The sequence below is a fragment of the Opisthocomus hoazin genome, chromosome Z (genome assembly GCF_030867145.1).
Source record: "Opisthocomus hoazin isolate bOpiHoa1 chromosome Z, bOpiHoa1.hap1, whole genome shotgun sequence".
In the NCBI taxonomy this organism is placed as follows: Eukaryota; Metazoa; Chordata; class Aves; order Opisthocomiformes; family Opisthocomidae; genus Opisthocomus; species Opisthocomus hoazin.
Window position 1 is genome coordinate 57,004,397 of NC_134454.1, and position 13,717 is coordinate 57,018,113.

The 13,717-nt window shown below is 44.3% G+C and overlaps 1 protein-coding gene across 4 annotated transcripts in view; it reads left to right on the forward strand.

Moving 5' to 3' along the window:
- HOOK3 (hook microtubule tethering protein 3) overlaps positions 1-13,717 on the forward strand; it is a 107,540-nt gene that overhangs the window by 18,781 nt on the left and 75,042 nt on the right. The gene's annotated exons all lie outside the window — the stretch shown is intronic.

The following is a 13,717-nucleotide window of genomic DNA, read 5'->3' on the forward strand; positions in this document are numbered from 1 at the left end:
GAGGTGCCCGAGGACTGGAGAAAGGCCAATGTCACTCCAATCTTCAAGAAGGGCAAGAAGGAGGACCCAGGGAACTACAGGCCGGTCAGCCTCACCTCCAACCCGGGAAAGGTGATGGAGCAGCTCATCCTGGAGGTCATCATCAAGCAAGTAGAGGAAAAGAAGGTTATCAGGAGTAGTCAGCATGGATTCACTAAGGGGAAATCATGCCTGACCAATCTGATAGCTTTCTACGATGACACGACTGGATGGGTAGATGAGGGGAGAGCCTTGGATGTTGTCTACCTTGACTTCAGCAAGGCTTTCGACACAGTCTCCCATGATATCCTCCTAGGGAAGCTGAGGAAGTGTGGGCTGGATGAGTGGTGAGTGAGGCGGATTGAGAAGTGGCTGAATGGCAGAACTCAGAGGGTTGTCATCAGCGGCAGGGAGTCTAGTTGGAGGCCGGTAACTAGTGGTGTCCCTCAGGGGTCAGTACTGGGCCCAGTCTTGTTCAACTTCTTCATTAATGACCTAGATAAAGACTTAGAATGTACCTTCAGCAAGTTTGCTGATGACACAAAACTGGGAGGAGTGGTAGATACACCAGAAGGCGGTGCTGCCATTCAGCATGAATTGGACAGGCTGCAGAGTTGGGCAGAGAGGAACCTGATGAGGTTCAACAAGGGCAAGTGCAGGGTCCTGCACCTGGGGAGGAACAACCCCATGATGCATCAGTACAGGCTTGGGGTGGACCTGCTTGAGTGCAGCTCTGCAGAGAGGGACCTGGGTGTCCTGGTGGACAACAGGTTGACCATGAGCCAGCAGTGTGCCCTGGTTGCCAAGAAAGCTAATGGGATCCTGGGATGCATTAGGAGGAGTGTGGCCAGTAGGTCGAGGGAGGTTCTCCTTCCCCTCTACATTGCCCTAGTGAGGCCCCATCGGCAGTACTGTGTCCAGTTCTGGGCTCCCCAGTTCAAGAAAGATGAGGAGCTACTGGAGAGAGTCCAGAGGAGGGCTACAAGGATGATGAGGGGACTGGAGCATCATCTCTCCTATGAGGAGAGGCTGAGGGAGCTGGGCTTGTACAGCCTGAAGAAGAGAAGGCTGCGAGGGGACCTAATAAATACTTATAAATATCTCAAGGGTGGGTGTCAAGAGGATGGGGCCAGACTCTCTTCAGTTGTGCCTAGCGACAGGACGAGGGGCAATGGGCACAAACTGAAGCAGAGGAAGTTCTGTCTGAACATGAGGAAGAACTTCTTCCCTCTGAGGGTGATGGAGCACTGGCACAGGCTGCCCAGGGAGGTTGTGGAGTCTCCTTCTCTGGAGATATTCAAGACCCGTCTGGACAAGGTCCTGTGCAGCCTGCTGTAAGTGACCCTGCTTCATCAGGGGGGTTGGACTGGATGACCCACAGAGGTCCCTTCCAACCCCTACCATTCTGTGATTCTGTGATAAAATGTTTTCCGTGTAATATGTTGAAAATGGAAACTGGACAGGTACAGAATAGATATGAACAGCTTTCTGTTAGAGTTGTTCTGGTTTATATCAAAGAAAAGTAGAATAGTTGAAGTTAGAAGGCACCTCTGGATTGTTTAATCCAACTCATCCACTCCAAGCGGAGTCTGCTAGAGCAAGTTGCCACAGGGTTGTATCCAGTCATATTTTGAGTGTATGGAAGGATGGAGACTCCACAGCCACTCTGGGCTACCTGTTGCTATACTCAATTGCCCTCATAGTTTTAAAAAAAAAAAAAAAAAAAAGCAGCAGGGGTGTGTTTTTTTTATGTTCAGACAGAAGTACTTGTCTTTCAGTTCGTGCCCACTGGGTCTTATCTGTACACTGGATGCCCCTGAGATGATTAGGTGAGAGTACAAAGAAGGAGGAGTCATCAGATATTTCTACACAGGATTGATAAGATCCCACTGAGCCTTCTCTTCTTGGGTCTAAGCAGACACAGCTGACTCAGTCTCACCTCATATGACAGATGCTCTGGTCTGTTCATCATCTTAATGCCCTTTGCTGAGCTTGCTTGTATGTCCAGGTCCCTCTTATACTGGGGAGCCCAGAACACAGCACTTCAGATGTGGTCTCGCCAGAGCTTAGTAGTACCTCCCTTGGCCTGCTGGCAGTGCTTGTCCCAGTGCAGCCCAGGAAGTGGTTGGCTGCCTTTGCTGCAAGGACAGAATCACAGAATCACAGAATAGTAGGCGTTGGAAGGGACCTCTGTGGGTCATCTAGTCCAACCCTCCTGCCGAAGCAGGGTCACCTACAGCAAGCTGCACAGGACCTTGCCCAGGAGGGTCTTGAATATCTCCAGAGAAGGAGACTCCACAACCTCCCTGGGCAGCCTGTGCCAGGGCTCCGTCACCCTCAGAGGGAAGAAGTTCTTCCTCATGTTCAGACGGAACTTCCTGTGCTTCAGTTTGTGCCCATTGCCTCTTGTCCTGTCACTGGGCACCACTGAAAAGAGCTTGGCCACATCCTCCTGACACCCACTCTTGAGATATTTGTATGCATTTATTAGGTCCCCTCGCAGCCTTCTCTTCTTCAGGCTGTACAAGCCCAGTTCCCTCAACCTCTCCTCGTAGGGGAGATGTTCCAGTCCCCTCATCATCCTTGTAGCCCTCCTCTGGACTCTCTCCAGTAGCTCCTCATCTTTCTTGAACTGGGGAGCCCAGAACTGGACACAGTACTCTAGATGAGGCCTCACTAGGGCAGTGTAGAGGGGAAGGAGAACCTCCCTCGTCATGCTGGCCACACTCTTCTTGATGCACCCCAGGATCCCATTAGCTTTCTTGGCAGCCAGGGCACACTGCTGGCTCATGGTTAACCTGTCGTCCACCAGCACTCCCAGGTCCCTCTCTGCAGAGCTGCTCTCCAGCAGGTCCACCCCAAGCCTGTATTGATGCATGGGGTTGTTCCTCCCCAGGTGCAGGACCCTGCACTTGCCCTTGTTGAACCTCATCAGGTTCCTCTCTGCCCAACTCTGCAGCCTGTCCAATTCATGCTGAATGGCAGCACAGCCTTCTGGTGTATCTACCACACCTCCCAGTTTGGTGTCATCAGCAAACTTGCGGAGGGTACATTCTAACTCTTCATCCAGGTCGTTGATGAAGAAGTTAAACAAGACTGGACCCAGTACTGACCCCTGGGGGACACCACTTGTTACCAGCCTCCAACTAGACTCAGCGCCGCTGATGACAACCCTCTGAGTTCTGCCATTCAGCCAGTTCTCTATCCACTTCACCGACCACTCATCCAGCCCACACTTCCTCAGCTTCCCTAGGAGGATATCATGGGAGACTGTGTCGAAAGCCTTGCTGAAGTCAAGGTAGACAACATTCACGGCTCTCCCTTCGTCTACCCAGCCACTCATGTCATTGTAGAAAGCTATCAGATTGGTCAGGCATGATTTCCCCTTAGTGAATCCATGCTGACTACTCCTGATAACCTTCTTTTCTTCCACTTGCTTGATGATGGCCTCCAGGATAAGCTGCTCTATCACCTTTCCTGGGATGGAGGTGAGGCTGACCGGCCTGTAGTTCCCTGGGTCCTCCTTCTTGCCCTTTGTGAAGATTGGAGTGACATTGGCCTTTCTCCAGTCCTCGGGCACCTCTCCTGTCCTCCAGGACCTCTCAAAGATGATGGAGAGTGGCTCAGCAATGACATCCGCCAGCTCCCTCAGCACTCGTGGGTGCATTCCATCGGGGCCCATGGATTTGTGGGCATCCAGATCGCTTAAGCGATCCCTCACACAGTCCTCCTCGACCAAGGGAAATTCGTCCTCTTTGTAGGCTTCTTCTCTTACCTCCGGGGCCTGGGATTCCTGAGGGCCAGTCTTAGCACTGAAGACTGAAGCAAAGAAGGCATTCAGTAGCTCTGCCTTCTCTGCATCCTCTGTCACCAGGACACCTGCCTCATTCAGCAGCGGCCCCACATTGTCCCTAGCCTTCCTTTTGCTGCTGATGTAGTTGAAGAAGCCCTTCTTGTTGTTTTTGACATCCCTTGCCAGCTTCAATTCCAGGTGGGCCTTGGCCTTCCCTGTCGCATCCCTGCATGCTCTCACCACGTTCCTGTACTCTTCCCAAGTGGCCTGTCCCTCTTTCCACATTCCATGGACCTTTCTCTTCTGCCTGAGCTCCGCTAGAAGCTCCTTGTTTAACCATGCAGGTCTCCTGCCTCCTTTGCTCGATTTCTTTCTCAGGGGGATGCATTGCTCCTGTGCATGGAAGAAGTGGTGTTTAAAGAGCGACCAGCACTCATGGACCCCCCTGCCTTCGAGAGCCCTGGCCCACGGGATTCCTTCCAGTAGCTCCTTGAAGAGGGCAAAGTCAGCCCTCCTGAGGTCCAAGGTTTTGATCCTGCTTATCGCCCTGCTTCCTCCACGCAGGATCCTGAACTCAACCATTTCATGGTCACTGCAGCCAAGTCTACCTCCAACCTTCACATTCTCCACCATTCCCTCCTTGTTTGTTAACACGAGGTCCAGCAGAGCGCCTTTCCTTGTTCGTTCCTCCACCACTTGCATCAGAAAGTTATCATCAATGCTCTGTAGGAACCTCCTGGATTGCGCCTGCCTAGCTGTATGGTCTTCCCAGCAGATGTCAGGGTGGTTGAAGCCCCCCATGAGAACCAGGGCCTGTGACTGTGAGGCTGCTTGCAGCTGCCTGTAGAAGGCCTCTTCAACCTCCTCCTCCTGGTCAGGTGGCCTGTAGTACACACCCACAGTATTGTCACCCGTGTGAGCCTGTCCCTTAATTCTAACCCATAAGCTCTCAACTCACTCATCTGCCCCCAGGCCAAGCTCAATGCATTCCACTTGCTCCCTCACATATAGAGCAACTCCCCCAACTCTCCTTGTTTCCACATTACTGGAATGTGTTCAGCTTGGTCTCTATCAAGCTCCTTCTCTGCAAAACTGCTTTCCAGCCAGTTGGCCCCCAGCATATACAGGTGTATGGGGTTACTTTGCTGAAATGCATAAGGTTCCTGTCAGCCCATTTCTCCCGCCTGTCGAGGTCTTCTGAATGGCAGCACAACTATCAGGTATATCGAAGACTCCTTCCAGTTTTGTAGTATCTGAAAACTTGCACTTTGTTCCATCATCTAGGTCGCTGTTAACTATGTTTAATAGTATTGACCCCTTGGGTACGCTGCTAGTGGACTGGCCTCCATCTGGACCTCGTGCTGCTGCTCATAACCCTTTGAGCCTGGCAGTTCAGCCATTTTTCAACCCACCTCACTATCCACTTAGCCAGGGCATCCTTTATCAGTTTGTCCATGATGATGTTATCCTGATCAGGTGGTCTGTAGTAGGCACCTATCTAAGTGTCACCTGTGTTGGTCTCCCTGGCCATCTTGACCCATAATCTCTCAGCTGGCTCATCATCCATCCCAAGGCAGAGCTCATGCATTCCTGCTGCTCTCTCACATAAAGGGCATCTTCCTGTCGTTGCCTTCCCAGCTTGTTCTTCCTCAAAAGCCTTTATTCATTCATGGCATCAACCTTGTCATGTGAGTCATCCTACAATGTCTTCATGATCCCGAGGAGACCATGGCCTTGTAACTGCACACGGAGCTCTGTTTCCTCCTGTTTGTTCTCCATGCTGTATGCATTAGTGCACATGCACTTCACATGTTCATCCAATCTTGCTGATTCCCAAGAACAAGAGCTTTCCCTGTAGTGTTTTTCTGTAGGCCTTTCCTTTTAGTGCGTATGCTTGGGGTGACTGCACTTCAGCCTGGTTTTTCTGAGTTTGAGGTATCTGTTGTTCACATCATCCCACACCCTTTGCTTACCAACAGAGTCCGTTACTTTGTCACTTGATGTTTGGCTGTATTTTCCCTCCTCTGTTGTTTCTTGTTTAAAACTGTTCTTACCAGATTGGCCAGCCTGTTGGCAGAGAGCTTCTGCCCACCAAAGTCAGGTGGATCCCATCTCTTCCAAGCAGTCCTTGATTCGCAATGAGGGTTCTGTGGTCATAGAAACAAAACCCCTGTGACCAACATTAGTACACAGCTAGTTGTTGACCTGCAGGATCTGTCTGATTCTCAACCCCTTCTTGCTAACTGGTGCGACTGGAGAGACCACCACTTGTCTCTTCACCATGGCTTCCAGAGCCATGGTATTCACGCTTGGTACTTCACAGTTCTCCCTAGCTGTATAGTTGGTGCCCAGGTGGAAGACCTGAAGGAGTAATAGCCTGAGGGCTGAACAAGCTTTGCCAGTCTTTCAACAATGCCAGGAATTCAAGCCCCTAGCAAACAGCAGCCCTTCTTAGATGATGAGTCAGTCAGAAGATGAGGGTCTTCCATCCCTTGCTAACGGTTGCCACTTGTGTCTTGTGCTTCTGTGTGGCTCAGGTTTACTGAACACAGAAGATTCATTTGGCAGAGCTCCTAGCCCCTTAACTGGTATGAAGGCACTGAATCTGTTCTGTAGTTGGAAATCCTGAGGTGGAGCAGGGGCCTTCGTCCTAGTGATAGAAAGAGCCTAGTTCACAGGAGAAAAAAGGGGGAAAGAGGAAATCTCGATGTAGTCAAGCATTTCAAGGGAACACTTTTTAGTATGTGGAAAGGTGAGATCTGGAGCATAGAATCCCAAAGGCTTGAAGTAGAGAACAGTTTTTTCTTTCCTACTTGAAACATCAGAGAAGATGTAAATGCTGCAAAATTTCTTTCTGCACATATTTTCTGCTTCTGTGTGGAAGATGAGGCATCACTTACAGGAACTGTCCAATCTCTATGTATTTTTGCATCAAACAAAACTAATTTCAAGTAATGTCAGCAGTCCACTTGCTTCAGAGTAAATGAAGCAGTATTTCTAATTTAATTTATTTTGCTTGTACCCAAAAGGTGACACAACACCCCCCCTTCCCAGCGGAAATGGATCTTCCAACCCAATATTTAAATCAGCTCCCCTGTAAGTTTTCTGAAGTCTGAACATCAAGTCTGAAAGTAAATGTAGCGTAAATCGTATACTGTCCCCTTTTTTAGTATTGGAAGGATACTGTCCGTTTTCACCTTCTGGAGTATAAAAAGGTGATGACCGTATAAATGGTTTGTTCAGTAAACTTGATAATAAGTCAGGATATCAGTGTAATCATCTATGAATCTATTTTCAGAGCATTTAGAAAAAATGTAATATTGGCAAGCATTTAGAAAAATGTAATACTGATGTATTAATATGGGTATTTATCTGTCTTGAACATCTGTAGTTCTTCCCGTAGGTACAGGTTCCACTTAACTTAATGGCGGACCAACAGTTGATAACTGTGTATATTCTTGATTGACTAGTTCAAAGACCAGTCAGAATTTGGATCTAAAACATGATATACCTTGATAAAAATCAAAATGAAACTGCAGTGTTAAAGGCCCATCAGGAACCTTATTGACTATTTTAGCCTCGTACTACCATGACTTGAAATACTGCCTTTCTCCCTGCCTTGATATTAAGAAAGGAAAACTGCTTTGAGATACTGTTTTCAGCTGTTGAACCGATGTTTTAGAAAGAGATGTACAACACAAATACTGCATTTCTGTAGCATGATTTTAAAATATTTCCTGTAGCAACTGCCATACTGACACTGAATGGTGGGAATTTTTTAGTTTATACGTTTTATATGTAAGAATCAGCTAAGCAATTTAAAGTTGCTCTGTACCCTGATGATTTGAACATGACAAAATTAGTATTTGGCTGTCTTACTTTCCAGTAGATGTGCTTCAGGTTTACCATTTTGCATACTTGTGCAATGAATACATTGATTCTTATGCAGAGATTTAGCAATAGCATTACTGAATCTTGACTGCATTCCTATTGAGATAAACTTTGAAGTGCAGCAGCAAGCTGATCTGGGATTGTAAAAAAATAGTGATAACATATGAACAATTTTGAGGGAAAATTATTGCTTTTTTTTTTTGTTAGGAACAGAAGATGGATCTAATAGATTTTTGAAGTAGATACCAAGGGATGCAGAATAGCCAAACATTGTTTGTTTCCCTGGACGTGAGAGATGGGAACCTAGGCCAAATACAGCATTTATATGGTTGACTAGCAAAATGGTCAGGAGCATGGTGACAAAGCCATTCCAAGTATTCTTTCATGAAAACAAAAACAAATGTGACACTAGCAGTGAAAACCTCCTTTTGCTCCTTCAAACAGGTATCACAGGAAGAATACTTAGTCAGGAATCAGGGAATGTTCAACGATATGAAGCAAGACTAGAGCAGGCTTTTCCACTCTACCATTCTTTTTATCTTAGCAGCACTGGCTTTCTCTCTGCCCTGAGAAAGATAACCACATAAAAGAAAATTTTTGCAGGTATAGAAATGCGTAAGAGCAAGATAGCTGGGTGCTCAAGGTTATTTGGAAAAGTTGTGCAGTGATGTTAAATAGCAAAGAGCAAGTACAGCCTGAAAGCACTCGGTCACTGCAAGCATGTTGTTTACAGTGAAAACTTGAACGGTTGTGGCTTTAATGTGAAAATCTCTCAACAAGTTGACCTTCAAAGGACAATTTTGTTGTCTCGATTGGAGACACAGAGCTTAGACGCTGTTACGCTTATTCCATTGAGATGGGTAAGCTACTGTTTCTGTAGTGCATGTTCCTTGAAATTTGTGTGTCTTTCAGTATAGCTGCCTCTCGTTTGGGATTCTTCATCAGTGTATGTTCTTTGAGGTTAGTAGTACTAATAAGTTAATTACATTAAAGGTGGAAGGGGACAATTCTGACAACTTCTGAGTGCATCAGTGCTTTTACTACAGTAAGTTCATTAATGTTTAAAAAACAGCTGAACGAGCAGATTAATATATTCACTGAGAATTAAAAAAAGAAGAAAAAACATTTCGCTTTGAATGGAGAAAATGCAGTCAGCGAAGAACTCAAATTAAGTGAGACAGAGCATGGATGAAAATTGAAACATGTTGGGGTGATCCAGTGATCTGGATATATCTCCATAGGAGCGTAAGGGTATAATTTCTTCTTGAAAACTGTAAGACTCTGAATTCTCTATTTTTTCCTGTTGTGTTTTTTTTTTTTTTAACCTCCACCTTCATAAAAGAGTCCATTGGTACTTATAAGGGCAGGAGGTATTGGAAACAAGATGAAATAAAGACAGTAATTTATGGTGAGGAATAGTTGCAAAGAGATCCCTAGTTCAGAGATTTAGTTGCTTTCGATACAGAGGAAATTTGCACAGCACAGAATGGTAGGATGATTTGTTGTCAATGAAAGAAAAAAAGGATTAATATTGCTTATTCATAAAAAACGGCTGTGCCTTGTGTCGTGTTTCGAAGGGGCCAGCAGCTCCTGCCATTGTTCTCAATTTTTTATATGTTGTTCTCTATCTTTTGTACTCAAGGTAGCAGCCCATTTGTAAGTAAGGGCCATTCATCAGAAGTAACAACTGAAGTAGCAGAGTTTTCTGTAACAAAACTGCTGAAAGAAGCTGTGAGAAGAAAAAAATACAGAGGGGATTACTGACACCTTCAGAAGCTTTTCACTGACGTAGTTAGTGTGTGATGTAAAATAGCAGAAATATGTGCTATGTAACCCAGCATGAGCATTTCGCTTACAGATTCAGTTGTTAATAAACAGGTGTTGGTACAACCCTGAAGGACAGTTTCTTTTTAACATAAAACCTTTATCTTCGAATTTCAGGTTGAAGTACCATTGAATTGAGTTCTCCAGTGCTAATGTATTATCTAGGGGGAAGAAATTCAGCCTGTGCTTTAGCTTATCTTTTTGGTATTATTCAGTAAGATTTCACTGTATATTTGTGTTCAGATGTGAAGGTTACTGGTCCCTCTGGCTAGAATTGGTATGAAATACAGTAAGATAAGATGCCTGTACATTGTCAGTGTTGATGATTGTTTTACAGAGTGCTGTACTCGAGGAGTAAAGATTGGAAGCAAAAGAAAAAGTTTGAACTGTGTAAGAGCAGACTGTCTGCCTAAAATCATGTAGCTTATGCTGTTTAGAGCAGATAGAAGTGCCATGGCTTGCTTCTGAATTGCGTCCTCTTCATGTTTTTGTTTGTAGCCCTCACTGATGTGACATGTTTTCACTGTCCATTGGCATCCCTAGAATAGCATAATTTCCTGTTTTATACTACTCCTGTTTTAGATTTCGTTTCATCCCATTCTGGAGACTGTTTAGTACGAGGTGTCCCTCTTGTTTTATTTCTTTCTTTGTCTGTCATACTGGCCTTGGTAAATGTAAGAGATGGTATACGTTTTCATTTGTCATCTGTGCATTGTGCCCCACTTAATAAATTATTCATTTGTAATATTATGCATTGCAGTGTGCTGTGTGTGTTTTGACACATGGAGAACACAAAAGCCATGCTTTTGTACATCGCTGTGGGAGGGAAATTTTTGTAAACAGACATTTCTTAAAGCAGCTTACTGCACCACTGTTAAAATGAGTAATAATCATGAGTTATACTACATGCTCTGTGGGTTGGTTTTCTTCAGAAGAGTATTTCTGTCTCTTGGCATCTATGATGTGAAGAGATGATTGCTTAAATAAAGGAAATTTTTGCATACAAAATAAGATGGAGATGGTGTAAATGAGCACTGCTGAAAACAACATCACATGAAGTGACAGAGCATTAACAACAGCGTAAGTATCTCGTTGTTATGGTTTGGCTGCGCCCAGCTCTCCCCCACCGGACTCCAGCATGATGGCACATGGTATGGAATACCCAGCTCTGTTTGGCCAGGTGAGGTCAGTCCGCCCGGCTGTGCCCCTTCCTGGATCCCGGTGAAAATTAATCTTGTCCTGGCCGAACCCAGGACACTCGTGCTCTGAAGAAAATTCCCAGTTATCTGCAGTACTGTTCAGACACTAGGCAGCAATCAACTGATATACAAATACCTTTATAAACCTGGAAAGTTATGTAGTGCAAGAGACTGTCCAAGTTTGGATCTAGGCACAGGAGCTTAGTAAATTCAAAGTGCTTGGTTCAAAGAAGTCACCTCACGGTAGTGATGATGCTCCAGTCAGATTTTTGCTGACCTTTTTTCATGCAGTACATCTTCAAAATGAGCTGGTAGGTTTTTTTTTTTTAATCACAGCTGCTCCTGCTGTTCTCAACCACGCATTTTCGTATTTTCTTAGGTGATGCTTTTTCGAACACTGGAAGAAATGACAGCGTCTTTCTTAAAGACATGGGCTAAAGGAGTTAAAGAACTCTGGAGTATGATTGAATCATTATTCCCAAAGATTCAGCAGAGGGAGACTTGTTCATAGAAGGGCTGTGAATGACCTAATATTAGTCTGGAAGCCCCTTTTCAGAAGTGCTTCTAGAAATTCTGATGAAGTCTTTTATTTCAGATTTAATTTCCATTAGTTTTATATAGAAAGAAAGCATTGATGTTGGTATTAATTCTGAACCTTAATCAAATATTAGAGGACAGAAATGAAATTATAACAGCACGCTGGGAATGGTTCTGAGGTGACTCATGGATGAGAAAAGGATGAGCATTCTAGATTTGCTTGGTGTTGATACCCAAGCTGCTGCTTTTCTGCTGCTTGTGTTGCTGGCAAAGTGTTTTTGCAATACGCTACTAATTGTTGTGTAATCTGCATGGAGGTGCCATAAAGAGAATTCTTGGTACTATTCTGACCAGTGTTACATGTTGATAATTTAGAGTGGATTGCTTATCAGATGCTGGATGCTTGGATACTTCAAAGAAAAAAAACGAATGGGATCTGTAGGAGAAGACTACCACAACGACTTTAGATTTAATTCTCCGGGACCTTCCTTATATATGTTTGATGACATATAGAAAGCTGTAGGTAGCCCAAGACTTCCGTCAAGACAATGCAGGCCAGTTCCTGGTCCACATGTTGCTTTCATTGCAATAGTAAGCTACTTAGTTGCTATTGAGGGTACATGCTTTCGGAGGGGAATGAGTTGGAGTTGACACTGAAATCTTGTTACTCTTCCTCAGCTGATGCCCTTATTTCTGAAAATCGGGTATGCAATACTAGCCATCCCATCAGTCCAGATATAGTTCTGCTTGTGGGCAGTTGCTTATGCTTACCCATGTTACTCCTTAGAGTCATTATTTACAGTGAAATTGGTAAGTCAAGAGTTGATGTATTCATGGCACTGCAGCCTTGAAGCAGCTGAAGATGTTAGTGACCAAGTGCAACTTGAAGTGAGAAGATACAGTCCTTAAGAAAGTTCTGTTGGTCTTTTTTGCTAGCGAAGCACAGGTAATATAGCATAGCTGCTTTCTCATTCAGCTGCATAAACGCTTTGTAGTTGTGAGTCTGTTGTAAGCAAGGCTCACTTGGCTGCTGGCAGTTCCCAGAAGACCCATCTGAGGGTTGCTAGGGTGCTTTTTGAACTCCACACCTCAAACGGAATCTGGTGGGGCTACATGGGGCTTGAACTCTCTTTTTTTTTTTTTTCATTATTGTCCAGGTGATTTTGTTGTGATTGAGTGGAAGTTAGGCAAATTAAGCCTTTTTGCAAGGACAACCGTTTGTTTCATGTAAAAGCTGAGCCTTCTTCATCTCTAGTAGATGTTGTATGTATTAGAATAAATTTTATTCTTAGGTTTACCTGTCTTCTGAGGGCAGAGAGGCCATTTGAAAGCTATTATGAAAACATTGATTTAAAAAACGGATGACACTGGATAAGACATTGCTTTTTCTGTTTCGTAGTTGAAGATTCTGTCTTCTGTGCTAGAACTGCACTGTTTTTGAATGGGAGTAATTTGGAGTCATCAAGTTAACTAGTAATTAAAGCTGTTCTTCCAGCTATATGTTTGCGGATGCCATGTCAGAGGAAAGGAAATATGCCGTAATCTTTGCCAGAGTCTGTAGCAGAATGTGTAAAAATAGCAATTGGAATGTGTCAGTAAAGAAACATTTGTGATCTGACTCCATTGCTGTGTGCTATATCATGGTCTACTTGCACACCTTGATGCATTGTGAAGAAGATGTTTTGGAGAAGATAGAATACAGGAGATACTGTGCATTAGGTACAAAGTGTGGCTGCAAAGTCTGTGCCCTCATATAAGTACTAATGTAATTTCTGGTGTACAGCATATATGATATAGATGTTATTTGAATGCCCAGGCAGATTCATAGTTTTCTTGAGCTTTTGTCAAAAGATCTCATGGCATCTTGCCCGTAAAAAAACCAGCTCGATTCAGAACCTTTCTATCTGTAGAGGGTACAGCAGAAAATCTAATAGTACTTGGTGGCAAATGCAGCAGTAGAAGTCCAGAAATTAGAATACTTCATGTAAAACTCTAACCTGGCCTACCACACTGACTCTTAAGAGGCTTAAGCTTACAAAAAGAGAAAGTTGTTTTTTCCCCCTGTCTGTACTAACTTTATATGTTAGATGAAATATGAGCCTTTCCTTCTATTTTGTTGACCTACTCCTTTAAAACCAGCTATTTGTAGTGCCTCTCTTCTTAGTTCTGATCATACCATTTTCAAAAGTCTGTATGGTAAAAGGAAAATTTGACTTAAGCGAAAGGCAGAAAAAGTTAGCCTTTTAGAATATCTTAGAACTTGGGGGCAAGAGAGTCTTGGGAGTTGTCTTGAAGAAGGTGCTTGTGAGAGAGAAAGGGAGGAAGTTCATAGAAGTATACTCTACAAGCAGTAGGTGTTCTTCTTTTCTTTGTCTTGATTGCCTCATCAAAAGTGCAGAAGATAGAAAAACTTTTAAGGAAAGGTGTTCACAGAAAGATTTGTTTAGGGTTACCA